Source organism: Eriocheir sinensis, chromosome 69 (assembly GCF_024679095.1).
Source record: "Eriocheir sinensis breed Jianghai 21 chromosome 69, ASM2467909v1, whole genome shotgun sequence".
NCBI lineage: Eukaryota > Metazoa > Arthropoda > Malacostraca > Decapoda > Varunidae > Eriocheir > Eriocheir sinensis.
The window spans coordinates 1,854,043-1,867,245 of NC_066577.1; the positions used below are offsets into that span (position 1 = coordinate 1,854,043).

Here is a 13,203-nt window from a genome sequence, read left to right on the forward strand (position 1 = left end):
CACTGGACTGACTGACTGCCTTCCTGACTTCACACCCACCCACCCACACACCCACACACACACACACACACCCACACACACACACACACACACACCCACACCCACACACACTCTCACCCCTGTACGTACTGTGAGTCAATAGGTTTGTGTTCCGGAGGTCCGAGGTAGGCCAGCAGTGTTGCCATCTTGTCGAAGGGTCGCCTGCCTACGGCCTTGTGGTCACGGCTGCTGGAGAGGTACTCGCCTGGAAGGGACAGGAAGGGAGGTTAGCTGGACTTAACTTACATTATATTCCCTTCTTTTCCCTTCATTTTCATATCCTTCCCTTCCCTTTCCTTCCCTATCCTTCCCTTCCCTTCCCTTACTTTCTCTTCCTTTACCCTCATTTCTCCTCCCTTCCCTTCTCTTCCCTAATCTTCCTTTCCTTTCTTTCCCTTCCCTTCCCTTCCCTTTCCTATCCTTCCCTTCCCTTCCCTTACTTTCTCTTCCTTTACCCTCATTTCTCCTCCCTTCCCTTCCCTAATCTTCCTTTCCTTTCTTTCCCTTCCCTTCCCTTTCCTTTCCCTCTCATCCCTTGCCTTCCCAACTTAACCCAACCCTTCCCTTCCCTTCCCTTATCTTATCTTCCTTTCCTATCCCTTCCCTCCCTATCCCTTTCCTTTCTTTCCCTTCCCTTCCCTTCCCTTTCCCTCTCATCCCTTCCTAACCTAACCCAACCCTTCCCTTCCCTTCCCTTCCTAGCCCAACCCAACTGAAGCAGATTTCTTTGGGCCAGGAGTAACATTACCAATATGCCAACAGATAGGAAAGTGACCTCTGCTGAATTAGAATTCTGACAATGCCGGACACTTTGGGAGCCGGGAGTTTACTAATGATTCTGAAAAACAGCAGGAAAAAGCCACGAGGCTCAGCGCCTCCTTATGAATCTAAATCACTTAGAAGCTTTTCAGCCTCAGATGATTGGAAATCAAATGAAGTCACTTTATGTTCAAGAAAACAAGTGCTGGGTAATGTGAGCTCAGCACTACGCTGTTTGCTCTCAAACACGAGGACAACACGCTGGCCTTCACAGCAGGGTCATAACAGCGGAGCCACCATTCCCACACAGGGGAGGGAGGGAAGACTGCTCCACACAGGACTGTTTCAAGGCAGACCACCAGTTGTGTGGCTGACCACCACCACTGAGAACATCCTTTAAGGGCCACTTTCACACTCACTTTGTTTGTTTTGATCGTTACCAATGGCGGCGATCGACGCTATAGTTTTCCACGTGAAACTGGCCTATGGGGTAGTGGCGGCTGCAGAGGAAGGGAGAGGTGTTGAGAGTGTGTGGCAAGGTGCGGGGCTAGGCTAACCCTGCAGCCCCCACTACCCCATCGCCCAGTTTTACGTGGAAATGCCATAGCAGCGATAACAGCCATAGGTAACAATCAAAACAAACAAAATGACTGTTAAAGCAGCCCTTGATGTGCATTAAATTCAAGTTCTGCTGCAAACCCTCTGTGCCTCAACATGCACTCTGACACAAGCATCCCACCAGAGCTGTGTACCACAACGGAGGACAGAGAGCAGCTTGTTACTGCCATGACCCAACTTGTGCTTGTCACTGAGCCCGGCCTTGTCTTCCAGTCCTGATCTGATGGTCTTACAGGGACTATTCTGGGATTTCAAGGAGAGCAGGATGGTGGAGCGATTAAGGGGGGCTGGCAGGATTGGTACCACTGCCCTCCTTCCCTTCCTTCCCTGACAATACCAGCCCCCTCTCTCTCCCTACCTTCCCCTCCCTCCTCTCCGCTTCCTCCCTTTCTCTCCTACCCATCTTTCCCTTCCTCCCTTTCTCTCCTACCCATCTTTCCCTTCCTCCCTTTCTCTCCTACCCATCTTTCCCTTCCTCCCTTTCTCTCCTACCCTTCCCCCCTCCCCTCCTCTCCGCTTCCCTCACCTTCTCTCCTACCCTTCCCTTTCCTCCCCTTTCTCTCCTACCCTCTCCTTCTTCCTTCCTCTCCCTTCTCTCTCCCCTTCCCTCTCTCAGCCCTTCCCTCCCTTCTCTCCTACCTTCCTTCCCTCCCTTCTCTCCTACCCTTCCTTCCCTTCTCTCCCATCCTTCCTTCCCACCCTTCTCTCCTACCCTCCCTTCCCTCCCCTTCTCTCCCACCTTCCCTTCCCTCCCTTCTCTCCCACCCTTCCCTTCCTCCCTTTCTCTCCCACCCTTCCAGCCTCCCCTCCTCTCCCCTTCCCTTCCACCCTCAATCTCCCATCCCACCCAGCCCATCCCCACTCACCCAGCCCCATCCATACCTCACCTTCCCACCGCACCTCAATGAAGGCGGCTCGTGTCTGCAGGTCCTTGTGGTAGCCCAGGCCGATGGAGTGCATTAGGCCAGAGTCAATGTTGGCGGACAGCAGGTTGGACATGGCCTGGATGGTGGCGTTGCGAAGAGTGGACAGCTTGCCGGGCTGGACGCGTTGACGGCTGATGTCCTTCTCAACCTGGGGGGGGCAGGGGGGAGCTCTGGGCGGATGTAGGATGTATGGGTGTCGGATGTATGTGCTTTAGAATGTTTGGCTGTATGAGAGAGAGAGAGAGAGAGAGAGAGAGAGAGATGAAAAATACTGAACAAAAAATGAAGAAAAAAAGGTACAAATTTAAGCTGAACAAAAAAAAATGTTAGATATTCCTGAGTTTTCATGTTTCCTTCCTTCCTTCCTTCCTTCCTCCCTTTCCCTTCCTTCCTTCCTCCCTTTCCCTCCCTTCCTCTGTTCCCTCCTTCCTATCTCTCTTTCATTCCTTCTTTCTCTCCTTCCTCTCACAACATTTTCCTTCCTTCCTTCCTTCCTTCCTCTGTTCCCTCCTTCCTATCTCTCTTTCATTCCTTCTTTCTCTCCTTCCTCTCACAACATTTTCCTTCCTTCCTTCCTTCCTTCCTTCCTTCCTTCCTTCCTTCCTTCCTCTGTTCCCTCCTTCCTACCTCTCTTTCATTCCTTCTTTCTCTCCTTCCTCTCACAACATTTTCCTTCCTTCCTTCCTTCCTTCCTTCCTAAAATATCCCCCCCAAAAAACCATGCTTGAAAGGGGACACTCATAGAATATTAATGAAAAATATATCTGTTTCTAATACCTTCACACACACACACACACACACACACACACACACACACACACACACACACAAGGCTACTGAGACGAGTCAATGATGTGAAGGGCTGTGAGGCATTGCAGAGGGACCTGGACAAACACATCAACAGGATAACGGAACAAACTATGAATTTGCTGAGGAACATAAGGACGGCATTTGTGTATTTGGACGAGGAGACGATGAAGAAAATAATAGTTACAATGATAAGGCCAAGGTTGGGGTGTGCAGCAGTGGTCTGGTCTCCTCACGAAAATAAGAACATAAGGAAGCTGGAAAGAGTGCAGAGAGTGGCAGCTAAGATGGTACCGGAACTTAGGGATCGGACTTACGAGGAGAGACTCAATAGCATGGGGCTCACAACCCTGGAGAGAAGAGAGAGAGAGGAGACCTGATAGCGGTGTACAGGGTGGCGAGCGGGGTGGAGTCTGGACAGAGAGGACCTGTGTGTGTGTGTGTGTGTGTGTGTGTGTGTGTGTGTGTGTGTGTGTGGAGCGAGAGAGAAACGAGAGGACATGGAAGGAAGTTGAGGGCGACCACGTGTAGGAGAGATGTGAAAAAGTTTAGCTTCCCAAACAGAAGCTGTGGAATGGACGGCAGGAGGAGGTGGTTTGTGCAAGAAACATTCAGGATTTTAAGGAAAGGTTAGACAAGAGCGGACATGGAGACGGGACAGCGCGAACGTAGCTCTTGTCCCGTAACAAAATAAATAAGCAAAATACCAATAAAATAATGTAATTTTGAACGAAAATGTAAATACAAAATACACATAAAATAACGTAAATACAAATACGAATATACACATAAAATAATCTAAATTTGTATGAAAAAAAATATACAAAATAAACATAAAATAAGGTAAATAAGTATTGAAATAACAAAGTAAATACAAGTAGGTAAATCCACACCTCTTGGGCTTCCATGCAGTCGTTGAGGAGGTTCATGAAGAGTGTGAAGTACTTGAGGAACAGCTGTGACTTCGCCTCCATCAGGTCGCCGCGGTCGCTCTCCTCGGGCTGCAGCGGGAGGCCCCTCAGCAGCGCCGCCACCGCCTCCATGCACGCCTGGTCCAGGTCACGACAGCACCCGGTGATGTCGTAGGAGCTGTAGAGGCTGTGGGGGAGGGGGATGTGTTAGGCCCCCTTCACACAAGTGGTCTTCTGCATGGAGTATGACCTCATCAGTAATTTTTTTAGTGTAGTTGGGATGATGCATAAGGGTCTTCATTTGTTGACGATGAACGCAGAGAAAGAAATTAGGAGATGAAAAATAGCCTAATTCACCACCATGATCGGCAGCCAGGCAGTCATGCGTCATCGCTGTCCACATCCTTAGAAACCGTTCTGTGTTATGCTCATGTCATGTTTTATCTATGACCTGATCGCACCACAGCGTTCAGGAGACTTTGCTCTATGAGATGACATTATTTACTTCAAGCCTGGTTCAAAGACTGCTGAGAAAAGCGATGATAAGTAAGCCGTGTTATAAACATTTTGGAGCGGTCTTGTGACTTCAACTCATCACATTTCCTTTATGTTTTATTTCATCGAGTTCAGATAAACATAACCGAATTGCGCAGTTATGACCGAGTCCAACGGTACCAACTAAACTGGTCTGTCGTGAATAAGAGACGGGCTATGACGGTACCAACTAAACTGGTCTGTCATGAATAAGAGACGGGCTATGACGGTACCAACTAAACTGGTCTGTCGTGAATAAGAGACGGGCTATGACAGTACCAACTAAACTGGTCTGTCGTGAATAAGAGACGGGCTATGACGGTACCAACTAAACTGGTCTGTCGTGAATAAGAGACGGGCTATGACGGTACCAACTAAACTGGTCTGTCGTGAATAAGAGACGGGCTATGACGAAGAAAATACAAGAGTCTAGCGTCACGGCGGACATGAGTGGCAGGTGTGGGGGAGGGTGCAGCCAATCACAGGAGCCACAACAAACATTCCCGAGGTGCCAGATGAACAGGCTCCATGAACACACTATAACACCCACTTAAAATTTCAAAACAAAATTTCCATACTTATGTGTTTTATGAGTGTTTTACTAGTGGTCTTCACCCCTAGACCACTGATACAGCCCGCTTCATACACTCTGCGGACCGACAAACACACACTACCCTCCCCACCCTTATACTGGGCCATAGACTGATTTCCCTTTATCACATTCACAGGGGGTAGCACAGTGCTTCTTCCATCTAGCGGAACCCGGAGAAAACTCAAAATCCACCATGTTGGAGTGTTTGCCCATCAAGCTCATCAGGATAGGCTGGGCTAGGTTACATCAGGTTAGGTTAGGTTAGGTTAGGTTAGGTTACATCAGGTTAGGTTAGGTTAGGTTAGGTTAGGTTATGGTTAGCTCTAGATGCCTCATATGTATTGAGGGTTAGGTATATATGTTAGGTTAGGTCACATCAGGATAGGCTGGGCTAGGTTACATCAGGTTAGGCTGGGCTAGGTTACATCAGGTTAGGTTAGGTTAGGTTATATCAGGTTAGGTTAGGTTAGGTTACATCAGGTTAGGTTAGGTTAGGTTTTGGTTAGCTCTAGATGCCTCATGTGTTAGGTTGGTATATATGTTGGGATTACATCAGGTTAGGTTAGGTTAGGTTACATCAGGTTAGGTTAGGTTAGGTTACATCAGGTTAGGTTAGGTTAGGATTTGGAAAAAGCTTATGACAGAGTTGATTGGATTGCATTGTGGGATGTTTTAAGATTTATGGTGTGTGAGGAAAACTGGTTAGTGCAATAAAGTCTTTCTATGAGGATGCATCTGCATGTGTCAAGATTACTGGAGAAACAAGTGAACATTTTGAGATAAAAGTGGGCTTAAGACAAGGGTGCGTCAGGTCACCATGGTTGTTCAATATTTATATGGATGGTGTTATTAGAGAAATGAAAGGCAAAGTTGGGGAAGTTGGAGTAAGACTGTTCGCTGAGGGAAGGAAGTGGGTACTGAATTCAATACTGTTTGCTGATGACACGGTGCTCATTGCAGAAAATGAAAGTGACCTACAAAATTTGGTCAGTGTTATCAATAGTGTCTGCAACAGGAGAAAGCTGAAAGTAAATGTCAACAAAAGTAAAGTGATGGTTTGTGAGTGAAGTAGAAGTGAGGTTGTAGATTTTGTATGCCCATATAGTGGGAATTGAATGTGAAAAAGAATGCAAAATAATCTTGAATGGTGAAGAAATGGAGGAGGTCAATGAGTTTAAGTACCTTGGATCAGTTATGTGTAAGCATGGTGGTACAGAGGGAGAGATAAGAGAAAGGGCATTGCAAGGAAGAAGGGTGGCAGGGTCTTTGGGACGAATCATGAATGGCAGAAGTGTGAGCATGGAGGTAAAGAGGGATTTGAGAAATACAATAATAGTACCAACCCTCACATAGGAAACGTGGGCCTGGAATGAAAGTCAGAGGTCTAGAGTGCAGGCAGTGGAAATGAGTTACTTGAGGAGTGCTTGTGGTGTGAGTAGAATGGATGGAATGAGTAATGAAAGTGTGTACGAGCGTTTTGGAATGTGTCACGGGGGTGAAGGGAAGAAGTGTGGAGTGGTGGAAGAAGTGAAGCGACAGACTTTAAAGTGGTTTGGCCACATGGAGCGAGTGGAGGAGAGTAAGATGACCAGAAGGGTGTATGTGAGTGAGATAGAGGGAGGGAATGCTAGAGGACGACCTCCAGTGAAATGGAGGGATAGGGTGCAGGAGTGCGTTAGGGAGAGGGGGAAAGATCCTGGAGAAGCTTTGAGCAGGCAAGGAGGGAGTGTCTGGATAGAGAAAGATGGAAGCTCTTCTGCCGTGGCCATCCCCTGGTGGGAGCTCCTAGGGGCAGGCGTCGATGAAATGATGATGATGATGTTAGGTTAGGTTAGGTTAGGTTTTTGGGTACCTCTAGACATCTCACACACACACACACACACACACACACACACACACACAGAGACATCTACCCCACCCCATCCTCCCGCTCCTCCCCCATCCCCCCACACTCACTTTGACACGGAGGCCACGTCGATGGTCCCCGAGGGCGCTATCTGGTGTGAGTTGCCCATGACCCAGTCCGTGAGGTAGTCCACCATCTTGTTGCGGAACTTCATCTCCTGTCTGAAGGCGAGGTCATCCCGGCGCTGCATCATGACCTCCACCAACTGACACAGCTTGGTCTTGATGTGCAGCGTGTACACCGTGATGTCCAGGTGACGCACATACCTACAGGGGGGGATGTGCGCGTCAGTATGTGTGTGTGAAGGGGGGAAGGTGGGGTAGGATGTGTGTCTTGTGTCTTGTGTGTGTGTGTGTGTGTGTGTGTGTGTGAGTGTGTCAGCCTATCTATCTCTGTGTGTGTGTGTGTGTGTGTGTGTGTGTGTTTACCTAGTTGTAGTTTCCCAGGGCCTGGTCTTACGCTGGTGTGGTCCCGTCTCCATATCTACATTTACCCAACCTCTCCTTAAAGCTCTGCACACTCCTCGCCGATACTACATCCTCACTTAGTCTGTTCCAAAGCTCTATATTTCTTTGTGGGAAGCTATATTTCTTTGTCTCTTGAGCATCTTCCCTTCCTCAACTGTTTACTGTGTCCTCTAGTATTCCTGCTGGAAGGTTCCTCTCTGAGTAGCAATTTCTCGTTATCCACTTCTTCCATGTTACTCAATAGCCTGTATATTTGTGTTAGGTCTCCTCTTTCTCTTCTTTGTTCCAGTGCTGGCAAGTCCATTTCCTTCAGTCTCTCTTCATATGTCAGTCCCTGAACCATTTGTGTTGCCATCCTCTGTACTCTTTCTAGTTTTACTATGTGTTTCTTCATATGTGGAGAGCACACTGTTTCCGCGTATTCTAGTTTAGGTCTGATCATAGTAGTTATTAATTTTTTCATCATTTCTTTGTCCATGTAGTGGAATGCTGTGCCTATATTTCTCACCATGTTATATGTGTCACCAAAGATCCATTTATATGACTTCCTGGTTGCATATAATCTTGCATTATTACTCCCAGGTCTCTCTCTTCATTTACTTTCTTTAATATTTCCCCATCTCCCATTTTATATGTCCATTTTGGTCTTTCTACACTTTTTCACATTTCCATAACATGACATTTCCTCACGTTGAATTTCCTCTCCCATTTCTGACTCCATTTCCAAATCTTGTCTAGGTCTTCTTGCAGCTCCTTGCAGTCTTCACTGTTTCTTATATGTCTTTGCAGTTTGGCATCATCTGCGAACAGGCTCATGTAGCTGTTTATTCCCTCTGGCACATCATTAATATAGACTAGGAAGAGTACTGGTGCCAAAACCGACCCCTGGGGCACTCCACTTTCCACCGCTCTCCATTCCGATCTAGTGTCCTTAACCACGGTTCTCATCTCTCTTCCTCTTAAGTAGCTTTCCATCCAGCACTTCATTTTCCCTCTCAATCCTCCTTTATTTTCTAGTTTCCACAGCAGTCTTGAATGTGGAACTTTGTCAAATGCCTTCATTAAGTCTAGGTAAATGCAATCCACCCATCCGTCTCTTTCCTGTAATTTGTCCGTCACTCTTGAGTAAAAGCTCAGCAAGTTTGTCACACATGAGCGGCCTTTCCTAAACCCATGTTGATTGTTTGTGATTAAGTTATGTTCTTCTAGAAATCTCATCCATTGTTCTTTTATTAATTTCTCACATATTTTGCATTCTACACTGGTCAGAGACACTGGTCTGTGATTTAAGGGTTCTTCCTTTTTTCCACTTTTGTATACAGGTACCACTTCTGCCCTCTTCCACTCCCTAGGCACTGTGCCAGTTTTAATTGAGCACCTAATGATGTCATATATGGGGCCAACTAGCTCATTTCTGCATTCTTTAAGTATAAAACCTGAAACTCCATCCGGGCCCACAGCCTTCCCTTCTTCCAATTCCCCCAATAGTTTTTTATCTCCTCTTTATCTATTTTGACCTCTTCCATATATACATCTAGGTTGTTTTCTTGTGGTTCATTAAATAATGATTCTTTGGTAAACACTTGCTGGAATTTTTTGTTAAATAATTCCGCCATGCTTTTGGGATCCTCGATCTCTACATTCTCTTCAGTCAGTCTGTCAATTGTTTCTCTTGATTTAATTTTTCCATTTATAAATCTATAAAATAGTTTAGGTTGTTCTTTACACTTTTCCACAATATCCTTTTCGTATCGTTTCTCTTCTTCCTTTCTCACTTTCACGTACTCATTTCTCGCTGCCTTAAAGTCTTCTCTGTTTCTTTGATTTTTGTTTCTTTTTAATCTTGACCACACTTTGTCTCTCTTTACTTTTGCCTTTGCACATCTTGCATTAAACCAGTCCATTTTAGCCCTCTCCCTCGGTCTGTATTTTGGTACAAACTTCATAACACCTGTGTTGTACGCCCTCAGGAAAATATCATACTTTCCTTGAACTTCGCTTGTACTCATTAACTCTTTCCAATCCATTTCACCAAAAAACTTCTTGAGGTTTTCCACCCCTGCTTTCCTATAGTTTAATCTATTGCTTCTATAAGTATCGTCTTGTTCCCTTCCTTCCTCCTCCATTTCCATCTCTATGAGCACGTGATCACTTTTTCCCAGGGGGCAATCATACCTCAATTCATCCTTCACGTGAATTTCTCTCGTCAACACCAAATCCAGTCTTGCCGGTTCATCGTCTCTTCTATATCTAGTGCTTTCCTTCACCCTTTGTATCATCAAATTTTCCATCATTAAATTCAAGAATCTATTCCCCCATGCCACATCACTACCATTGCTCTCAAACCTCTCCCAGTCAACCTCTTTACAATTGAAATCGCCAACTAGTTTGTTTGCCTTAAGTAATCTCCTCAAACTCTGCATGGTGTCATCAATCATGTTTTCATAATCTTCTTTACTCCATGATGTAGTGTTTGGTGGTACATATGTTACTGCAATCGTCATCCTTTCTCTATTCTTGTTTTCCAAGCTTACACTCACTATCTCTGCTTTTCCTTCTCCATATTCCATTGATTTTACTAATATCTCTCTCTTTATCATGATCACCACTCCTCCTCCGCCTTTGCCCATTCTATCCCTCCTCCACACATGGTATCTTCCATCTAACTCAATTTGGATGTTTTCTTTTAGTTTAGTTTCAGTTAGGCAAACTATCATGGGATCCCTCTCTTTTAGATAATCCTGCAGCTCTACTACATCTACTACTCATCTACATTTGTGTACATTATTCTTATTCCCCTCTCTGTATCTTTCTCATCTAGTTTTCGCTCCCTTTCTCTTCTCCCTCATGAACCATTTCTTGATTCCATCCCCCGAAATTCTCCAAAAAAATGTTTCTTTTTCTTCCTCAGATCTTGCGTTATTTTTCACTTTTGTCTCTGCCGGTAATTCCTTCCATTTCTTCCTTTCTTCCTCATTTCTATTTTCCTTTATATATATTTCCTTACATCCTTCCGTTTCTTTTAGTTAAGTTGTTCTATATAGTATGTCTTCGGCTGCCATTTGTGATTTTAGTTTTAAGTTAACTGGTGTAGTTGTCCCTTCAATAATTAGACCCATTCTATAAATCTCGTCAACCTCCTCCTCGATACTCTGCCTTTCTGCATCATTTAGGTTCTTGAGCAGGTCTTTGACTGATTTAAGTTCCTCTTTATCCCTTTTTGGTTTATATGTTATATTCTTTTCTTTCATCCCAAAAATAACAACACTTATTTTTTGTCTGCTATTTCTCACTAATTCTTCATTTTTTTGTCTGCTATTTCTCTCACTAATTCTTCATTTTTTTGTCTGCTATTTCTCTCACTAATTCTTCATTTTTTTGTCTGCTATTTCTCTCACTAATTCTTCATTTTTTTGTCTGCTATTTCTCTCACTAATTCTTCATTTTTTTGTCTGCTATTTCTCTCACTAATTCTTCATTTTTTTGTCTGCTATTTCTCTCACTAATTCTTCATTTTTTTGTCTGCTATTTCTCTCACTAATTCTTCATTTTTTTGTCTGCTATTTCTCTCACTAATTCTTCATTTTTTTGTCTGCTATTTCTCTCACCAATTCTTCATTTTTTTGTCTGCTATTTCTCTCACCAATTCTTCATTTTTTTGTCTGCTATTTCTCTCACCAATTCTTCATTTTTTTGTCCACTATTTCTCTCACTAATTCTTCATTTTTTTGTCTGCTATTTCTCTCACCAATTCTTCATTTTTTTGTCTGCTATTTCTCTCACTAATTCTTCATTTTTTTGTCCACTATTTCTCTCACTAATTCTTCATTTTTTTGTCTGCTATTTCTCTCACTAATTCTTCATTTTTTTGTCTGCTATTTCTCTCACTAATTCTTCATTTTTGTCTGCTATTTCCCTCACTAATTCGTCATTTTTTTGTCTGCTATTTCTCTCACTAATTCTTCATTTTTTTGTCTGCTATTTCTCTCACTAATTCTTCATTTTTTTGTCTGCTATTTCTCTCACTAATTCTTCATTTTTTGTCTGCTATTTCTCTCACTAATTATTAATTTTTTGTCTGCTATTTCTCTCACTAATTCTTCATTTTTTGTCTGCTATTTCTCTCACTAATTCTTCATTTTTTTGTCACTATTTCTCTCACTAATTCTTCATTTTTGTCAGCTATTTCTCTCACTAATTCTTCATTTTTTGTCTGCTATTTCTCTCACCAATTCTTCATTTTTTTGTCCACTATTTCTCTCACCAATTCTTCATTTTTTGTCTGCTATTTCTCTCACCAATTCTTCATTTTTTTGTCTGCTATTTCTCTCACTAATTCTTCATTTTTTTGTCTGCTATTTCTCTCACCAATTCTTCATTTTTTGTCTGCTATTTCTCTCACTAATTCTTCATTTTTTTGTCTGCTATTTCTCTCACTAATTCTTCATTTTTTTGTCTGCTATTTCTCTCACTAATTCTTCATTTTTTTGTCTGCTATTTCTCTCACTAATTCTTCATTTTTTTGTCTGCTATTTCTCTCACCAATTCTTCATTTTTCTGTCCACTATTTCTCTCACTAATTCTTCATTTTTTTGTCTGCTATTTCTCTCACCAATTCTTCATTTTTTTGTCCACTATTTCTCTCACTAATTCTTCATTTTTTTGTCCACTATTTCTCTCACTAATTCTTCATTTTTTTGTCTGCTATTTCTCTCACTAATTCTTCATTTTTTTGTCTGCTATTTCTCTCACCAATTCTTCATTTTTTTGTCCACTATTTCTCTCACTAATTCTTCATTTTTCTGTCCACTATTTCTCTCACCAATTCTTCATTTTTTTGTCTGCTATTTCTCTCACTAATTCTTCATTTTTTTGTCTGCTATTTCTCTCACTAATTCTTCATTTTTTTGTCTGCTATTTCTCTCACCAATTCTTCATTTTTTTGTCCACTATTTCTCTCACCAATTCTTCATTTTTTTGTCTGCTATTTCTCTCACCAATTCTTCATTTTTTTGTCCACTATTTCTCTCACCAATTCTTCATTTTTTTGTCCACTATTTCTCTCACTAATTCTTCATTTTTTTGTCTGCTATTTCTCTCACCAATTCTTCATTTTTTTGTCCACTATTTCTCTCACCAATTCTTCATTTTTCTTTAAGGCCTTGACTACCTCTTTCCCCACGTCCTCTTTCATTTGCTGTTCTATTACTTCTCTTAGGCTCACATTTTCCCTAACTCTTTGTTCTTCTTTGTTCACCAGTTCCTTCAGGTTTTCATTTTCCTTTCTTGCCACTCCCAAACCTTCCTTCATTGATCTTTCGTACTTTGCTGCTTTTTCCATTAGCTCCTCATTTTCCTTAATCAATTTCTTCTCATTTTCCTCTATTCTGCTGTTCTTCCTCATCCCTTCTCTTTACCATGCTGATCCATCTATCCAGTTTTCTTTCCATCAGTAACACTCGATTGTATAATGTATAGTGTGTCTGTGTGTGAAGGGGGGAAGGGGGGGTAGGATGTGTGTGTGTGTGTGTGTGTGTGTGTGTGTGTGTGTGTGTGTGTGTGTGTGTGTGTGTGTGTGTGTGTGTGTGTGTGTGTGTGTGTGTGTTTCCTGTTCTTCCCTCCCTTCCTTCCTCTCCTTTCTCTT

The 13,203-nt window shown here is 43.1% G+C and overlaps 1 pseudogene; it reads right to left on the reverse strand.

Moving 5' to 3' along the window:
• Positions 1-13,203, reverse strand: part of LOC126988315 (neurofibromin-like) — a 219,442-nt pseudogene that overhangs the window by 46,438 nt on the left and 159,801 nt on the right.